Genomic DNA, 8,266 nt, shown 5'->3' with positions numbered 1-8,266 from the left:
CCCTGGCATAGTAGCACACTTTTAATCCCAGCACTCAGGAGGCAGAAGTAGGCAGATCTCTGTGAATCTGAGACCAACCTGGTCTACATAGGAAGTTTCAGGCAGCCAGAGCTACACAGAGAAATCCCGTCTCAAAAACAAAACAAAACAAAACAAAACAATTTTACTTCCTGTGACTGGAATTTATTTCTTGCCTTCTAATTCCTTAATTAGTGTAGAAAGCAAACCAATACATGAGGCCTAGATAACACATGGACAGACAGACAGACAAGCAGAAAACATTGTGGTGGGTCTCTGAGGAAGCCTGGCTCCAGCACAGCATTTCAGGAGTTCTAAAAAGAGGAATCAGGCCCACATAGCAGGGTCAGGAGTGCACTCTCATGTGCATGAGAATGTGTGTTTCCTTTTATAAGCTTTTGGAAGAAAGGAGAGTCTCCTAGGATGAACCCTGAATGTTGATTGATGCTATAAAGTAGTCCCACACTAGCTCAGAATTGAGTATAGTAAAGGGTTCTTTATTTAGGGTAGACTCATAGATCACACTCCTCTCTGCACAAGCAGGGAACAGGAACCAAATCCAGTAGCTGAGAGAGAATGAGTGCACACATGAGTAAGCTTTACATCTGTATTTATAGTATAAGAGACCACACCCAAGTGGGCTGATATCTTAAAGATTATTGGTTGAAGGAGTTCCCACAGTACCTCCCCATTTTGTTTAAATAAGAGAATTCAAAGCCTAATACAAAACTGTGTATAATAAGAACAAATATCAAGTATAAAAATTAGAATTACAACCAACATAAACAATGTCAAGCAAAAAACATGCTAAATGTTTCAATAATTATCCTATCCTAAGGAGTCTTGTATTAGAAATGGCTTGGCTAAGTCACGAGAGGAAAGTAATGATGACTAGTCTTCAACCCCATTGAAGACCTGAGAAGGGAAATAATATTGTTTGAGTAAACAGGAAGTGCATTCAAGCCTCTTCCAAAATGTGCAGTAAGTGACAGAGACAACTGGCTACCTGGGCAATCACCAAAAGTCTATTACTGTGATAAACACCATGATTTAAAAGGGGGGTTTATTTGGCTTACACTTACTTTTGCAGCACTGTTCATCATCTCAGGAAGTCAGGACAGGAGCTGATGCAGAGGCCATGGAGGGTGCTGTTCATAGGTTTGCTCAACAAGGCTTGCTCAGCCTGCATTCTTATAGAACCCAGTACCACCAGCCCAGGAATGATATCACTCACAACGAGTTTGGCATTCCTAAGAAAAGTCTCTATAGACTTGCATACAACCCCATCTTATAGAGGAATTTTCTCACTTGAGGTCCCTTCCTCTCAGATGACTTTAGCTTGTATCATGTTGACATAGAACTATCCAGCACACATATGGATAGTTATAGGAAAGGAGACAGTTCATTAAGGAAGCAATATGGAGGACCTAGAGATGAATCATATCTTATCTGTGGCCTGGTTCCAAGAGGGCCAAGGGGAAAGGGGGCCTGAGGTGAGGTCTTCAGATGGATTTGATGAGCCATTTACATAGTACTGGCCACTACCCAGTTCCTAAGTCAGGCAACCTTTTCAGTGTACACTCTGCACTGAATGAAGCTGAGGTAGATGAAGTGCCACTAAACTTACTGCAGATGTCACCTTTGGTAATTTTATCTAGAATTTCTCTAATATTTATATAGAAAGCAAGTGCTATAGGTATTCAGTGTGACTTTGATTTAAAGAGAGCTTTCTGGATTGAGAGAGCTTCTTTGAAGTTTATCACATGTGAATAGGATTAAAGTCCCTGTAATCTAGAGAGTTATAAATATAGAAGAAAACAGACATCTAAAATAACTCAGAAGGCAATGCCAGTGTGTTGCTCTTTTTCTCTGTCTGTCTGTCTCTATCTCTATTCTCTATCTCTCTGTTGTAACTGAAAGGCAAAGCAACAGCATGGGTACCCAAGGTGCCATGGGGCAGAAACAAAAGCAGACCAGTGTGGAGCAAAGAAGGTTTTTACCTTGAGGACATTCTGTCTCAGTTACAGGAAAATGAGTCTGGAGATACAAGCCAAAATGGCAGGCACAGAGACCCAGTATAGCCTCCTTCAGCAGGTGTACTCTGGTAGCAGCTTGTCTAGAACTTAATATTTATTCATTGAGGTTTCCTTGCTTCCTATATAAATAAAAAAAGCCTAGTGTTTTATTTTCAGGTTACAACTTGAGATGCATTTGGGGCTCCACTCTGTTCTGCCTTCTGGGTGTTCAATAACCATATCAGGAGGTATAAACTAATGTGGTCAGAGGGACTGAGAAGAAAAATGTTTTCCCCATTGCCCTCCAAGTTCTAATAGGTTCTAAGGGACTATGAGGTATCTCTTAAAATATCCTAGAGCTATAGGGAGTCTCCAGTTCTCTTATTCAGGGAGTCCATGGAGATCCCAAGTGGTAAATTCTACCTAGTGTTCCAGTATACAAAGAGGAGAACCAATATAAAAGAAAAAATTTTTTTCTATACTTCATCAAGTAAAGCATGACCAAGCAAGACCTTTGACTCATTCTCACATGGATGGACTGTCAAAATAAAGATTAGAAATGTCAAGGTCTCCTCCCAATGACACCCAGGGACCAGAACTTCTACTGACCTTGAGAGTTCACATAAGATGTTATTTGGACAATCTTTTCTCACTAATAATTCTCTTCATTTAAGAATTTTTAAAAGACTTTAATTTCTTTATTTCTTCCTTGACCCAGAGGTGGTTCAATAATTGACTGTGCAATTTCCATGAGTTTGTAGGCTTTCTGAGACTAGTTTTGTTGTTAAATTCTAACTTTAATCCCTGATGATCCGGTAAGACATAGTGGGTTACTCCAATTTTTTTGTTTCTGTGGAGGTTTGCTTTGTTACCGAGTATGTGATCAATTTTATAGAAGGTTCCATGAGGTGGAGAGAAGGTATATTCTTTTGTGTTTGGGTAGGATGTTCTATAGATGTCTTTTAAGTCCATTTGATTCATTACATCTGTTCTCTTATTTTTCTGTTAAGTTTCTCTCTGGTTGACCTTTCCATTGGTGAGAGACGAGTGTTGAAGTCCCCTGCTATTAGTGTGTGGGGTTTGATGTGTGATTTGAGTTTTAGTAATGTTTCCTTTACATATATGGGTGCTCTTGTATTAGGAGCATAAATGTTCAGGATTGAGACTTCATCCTGATGAATTGTTCCTGTTATGAGTTAAAGTGTCCTTCTCCATCTCTTCTGATTGATTTTGGTTTGAAATAAATTTTGTTAGATATTAGGATAGCCACATCCACTTGTTTCTTAGGTCCGTTTGCTTGGAAAACCTTTTCCTAACCCTTTACTCTGAGGTAGTGTCTGTCTTTGAGGTTGAGGTGTGTTTCTTGTAGACAGCAGAATGTTGGATCCTGCTTTCGCATCCATTCTCTTAACTTGTGCCTTTTTATAGGTGAATTGAGTCCATTGATATTAAGTGATATTAATGACCAGTTAACTCCAGTTATTTTTTTTTGGTGGTAGAGTTTGTGTGTTTCTCTTCTTTAGGTTGTGCTTGTGGAGGGTTGTTAGATGTCTAAGTTATTGTGGGTGTTATTGGGTTCCTTGGGTTGTGATTTTCCTTCTATTACTTTCTGTAATGCTGGGTTTGTAGCTACGTATTGTTTAAATTTGTTTTTATCCTGGAATACCTTGTTTTCTCCATTGATGGTGAAAGAAAGCTTGGCTGGGTATAGTAGTTTGGGCTTGCATTCATGGTCTCTTAGTTTTTGCAGCACATCTATCCAAGACCTTCTGGCTTTCATGGTTTCCATAGAGACATCAGGTATAATTCTGATAGGTTTACCTTTATATGTTACTTGACTTTTTTTCCTTTGCAGCTCTTAATATTCTTTCTTTATTCTGTATGTTTTGTGTTTTGATTATTATATGGCGAGGGGATTTTTTTGATCCAGTCTATTGATGTTCTGTAAGCTTTCTGTACCTTCATAGGGCTATCCTTCTTTAGGTTGGGAAAGTATCTTCTATAATTTTGCTGAATATATTTTCTGTGCCTTTTAGCTGGAGTTCTTCTTCTTCCACCCCTATAATTCTTAGGTTTGTTTTTTTCATGGTGTCCCAGATTTCCTGAATGTTTTGTGTTAAGAATTTGTTGGATTTAATGTTTTCTTTGATCAATGAGTCTATTTCTTCTACAGTATCTTCAGTGCCTCAGATTCTTTCTTCTATTTCTTGTATTCTGTTGGTTATACTTGTCTCTGTAGTTCCTGCTCATTTACCCAGATTTTCCATATCCAGAATCCCCTCAGTTTGTGTTTTCTTTATTACCTCTATTTCAGTCTTCAAGTCTTGAACTGTTTCCTTGACCTGTTTGATTGTTTTTTCTTGGGTGTCTTTGAGGGAGTTATTAATTTCTTCCAGCTTTCTGTTTGTCTTCTCCTCTATCCCCTTAAGGGAGTTTTTCACTTCCTCTTTAAAGGTTTCCATTATTTTCATAAAGTTATGTTTAAAGTCATTTTCTTCTACTTCTTCTGTGTTAGGCTCATCAAGTCTTCCTGTTGTGTAACCACTGGGTTCTGTTGTTACCATGTTGCTTTTTAGGTTGTTGGAAGAATTCTTTTATTGGCACCTTCCCATCTGTTCCTTCAAATGAGGCCAGCAGTGTCTTTGCGTCTTGGTTCGATCCTTGCTGTGGCTGTCTGCATATTTGGGAGTTTTTCTTGGTTTGCCCTGTACTGTCAATATCTGTCTCAGAAAGCCTCTGAGGTCTCCATATGCCTGCTTTCTTGGTATTCTCTCCTGATTTGCTCTCTTGGTGTTCTCTCTTAATCCCTTCAATGTTGTAGCATTGTAGCTCTTGGTCCCCTCAGTATCATAGCAAGCTCTCAGCTCTTAGGTGGGGTGTGGTTAGTAGCTTGGGGGGGTCCAGTGGATGGATTTGGGTTTGGGGGTAGCCTAGATACCAGAAACTCACTGCTGGCTGTCTATAAAAGCTGAGGGAGCTGGGGAAGGGCCCCTGGGTTTTGTCCCACTGGGGAGGTCCTAGAGAGTAGGGCATCTGGCCATGTGGCTGTTCACTCACCTCTTAGGTCCTTCCCCTCAGTATCAGAGCAATCTGAGTTTCAGAATTCCATGGAGATTGCAGGCGAATCTCTTATTAACTCTTATAATTTATGTTAACCCATAATTCTTGTCTGTGTTAGCCAAGTAGCTTGGTACCTTTTTCTGCGAGGCAGTCACATCTTGATTGTTCTGTGTCTGGCTTCCTCTCTCTCTGGGTGATGACTGCAGACTGAAACGTCCCTCTTCCCAGAATTCTCATTGCCCTGCCTCTACTTCTAGTCTTCCACCTACACTTCCTGCCTGGCTACTGGCTAATCAGCGTTTATTTAAAATACAAGTGACAGGGTATAGATCATTGTCCCACAGCAGGTATGCCTAAACCAATATATATAATCTTTAACAAAAATTCACTTGAAGCATAACAAATGGCTTAGAATTAAAAAATCTATACTAGGTAACCTTAATTTGCTATAACATACTATATATATATATATATGACTCAACTCTTCTAAAAATATACTGTATATGTAACTTAGATTCAACTCTTTTTTTAATTTTTTATTTTTTCCATTCAAAAATTTACACTTCCTACCCTCCTCCCATTCCCCTCCTGTTCCCCTACTCACCCTCCTCCCTCTCCCTCCCTCCTTAAGAGAGGGCAGGGAACCCTGGACTGGGACTGAATGAGCATGCAATCAAACCGAACTCTCTGAATGTGGCTGAAAATAGGGGCTGACTGAGAAGCCATTGATAAAGGCACTGGGACTTGTTTCTCTGCATGTACTGGCTTTTTGGGACCCTAGTCTATTTGGATGCAAAGCTTCCTAAGCCTGGATGCAGGGGGAAAGAGCCTTAGATTCAACTCTTGTTCAAAAAATAGTTTTATAAAAAAATGAAGATTTTAAATAACAGCCACATGGTTGGCAACCATATTTACTAAGGTTAAATGGTACATGCCCTATGACTTCACCAGCATCTTAAGCAGACCACATTGGTATAATTCCATTGTCAGAGGTTTCTGTCCCACCCAGTCCCGCAGCCATTCAGTCCCAAAGAATCACATGGAGGCCTACATTAATTATAAATTGGTTGGCCTATTAGCTCAGGATTTCTTATTAAGTAATTCTTACATCTGACATTAACCCAAAATTCTTGTCTGTTTTAGCCACATGGCTTGGTACCTTTTATCAGTGAGGTGTTCCTCTGTGACTGGGTAATGACTGCAGACTGAACCTTTCCTCTTCCCAGAATTCTCCTATTCTGGTCACCCTGCCTATACTTCCTGTCTGGCTACTGGCCAATTAGCATTTTATTAAACAAGTACAAGAGACAAATCTTTACAGGGTACAAGACCATTGTCCCATAGCATAATACAACTAAGGAAACTCATAAAATTTCTTAGTCCTACTAAGCTCTTATTTTATCATTGTATCTACGTTTTAGACTGAGAAGACAACAACAGAAGGTCTCTAAAATATCTTTGACTAGGACAGACTTTTATATAACAATAAATAAATTCTTAAGATTATAAAGCTATACTTAGGTTAACAAAATCTAACTTAGAAATGTATGTCTAACCATTTATATCTTTGCTTACTGCTCAGCACCAGGCTTCCAGAAAATTTTAAATAAAAACAATATATGTTTAATAAATATATAATCAAGTATGTTTATATATTTATTTGATAAATAAGGTATATTAGGTAAATAAGGTTTATAAATTCTTAAGGTATAACAAGGTCAACAGTAATTGACTTGGAGATATTTGTCTAGCTTCCAACTAGTATCTTGTGCTCAGGTCAGCAGCACATATACTAAATTGGAATGACAGAGAGAGATTAGCATGGCCCCCAAGCAAGGATGACACACAAATTTGTGAAGTGTCCATATTTTTAAACATTTTCATCTCTCTTAGATAAATCTCTTAGATAAATCTTATTTTACCTTTGATCCATAAAATCAATCTGTTGATTTGTTTCCCTTATGTGCAAGTAAACCAGAATGACCAAGAATGCGTTGAGTTATTCTCTGACAATATATTTGCAGTTTGAGAACAAGACTGACTGATGGTCGGTCAAGCTTAGTTTGCTACTTATATTAATCATTTGTTCATTCATTGGAATGATGTATTCATATAGATCTTCAACAATTAACATAATAAGTTATTTTTAAGCTAGGTACTTTACCAGTAACTGGCAATATAAAAATAATAAAAATTTAAACTCTGATATTAAACATATATCATTCTTTCCTCTTCACTATTCTGGCTTAGTGTATTATTGATTTCCTGGTACTGACAATAAGAAAAATGTGAAATGTGTACACGGCTTTTCTTATAAATTCTATCTCTGCAACATAATAATTAATTAACTATTAATTAACTTGCTATAAAAATCAATACAAATTCTTTGAAGTTCCCTATGTTTAAGTCTACCTATTTAGTAAGGATTATCTGTGTCCTTTTGAAAAAGTACCACCACCTGTTTTTGTCTTTTCCCTTGGGGCTCAGGGATTTATGTATAAGAGGAAAAGCACATATGTATAAGATGCAGAGCGATTGCATCAACCAAGGTTGATGGATGATTTCAAGGATACAATCTCTTCCATTCACACCACCGCACCACTCAGGACTGATGCACATATGAACTCACAGAGACTGTGGTAACACACCCATGGCTTGGACAGATCCAAGCTCTGAGAGGGGAAAGTGACATGGGTTCCTACCCTTAACCAAGAAGCTACCTGTAATGGATACCTGCTCTTAAAAACCTATTTTTTTTCTTACCAGTGGAGTCTCAATGGGCATATTAACCACACTTCAGGTTAAACCCCATGCCTAGAAGTAGCATGGCAACAAAAGGTGCTTTTGTAGAGTTTTTGTCTCATATTGCTTTGTTTGGGATTTTTTTCTGTTTTATTGAGTTTTTGCTTGTATATTTTAGCTTCTGTTTTTGTGGGGTATTTTTGTGTGTGTGTTTCTTATTTTGTTTGTTCGTTTGTATTTGTTTGATTTTTTTGGTTTGTTGCTTTGTTTTCTGAGACAAGGTTTCTCTGTACAGCCTTGGCTGTCCAGGAACTCACTATGTAAACTAGACTGGTCTCTGTCTTCCAAGGGATGTGATTAAAGTCTTGCCCTGCCCCCGGCTTGTTTGTTTGTTTGTTTGTTTTTTGAGACTGGGTTTCTCTGTGTAGCTC

The 8,266-nt window shown here is 38.3% G+C and overlaps 1 non-coding gene across 1 annotated transcript; it reads left to right on the top strand.

The window, feature by feature from the left end:
• The first annotated feature begins 6,861 nt into the window (after window positions 1-6,861).
• LOC125411964 (U6 spliceosomal RNA) lies at window positions 6,862-6,966 on the top strand. The gene has a single exon (XR_007235430.1). It is a non-coding gene; the product is annotated as a U6 spliceosomal RNA (small nuclear RNA).
• The last annotated feature ends 1,300 nt before the right edge of the window (window positions 6,967-8,266 follow it).

Source organism: Myodes glareolus, chromosome 2, assembly GCF_982192425.1.
Source record: "Myodes glareolus chromosome 2, mMyoGla1.1, whole genome shotgun sequence".
NCBI lineage: Eukaryota > Metazoa > Chordata > Mammalia > Rodentia > Cricetidae > Myodes > Myodes glareolus.
Note: the sequence above shows the minus strand (reverse complement) of the source record. Positions and strands in the feature narration are given on the sequence as shown.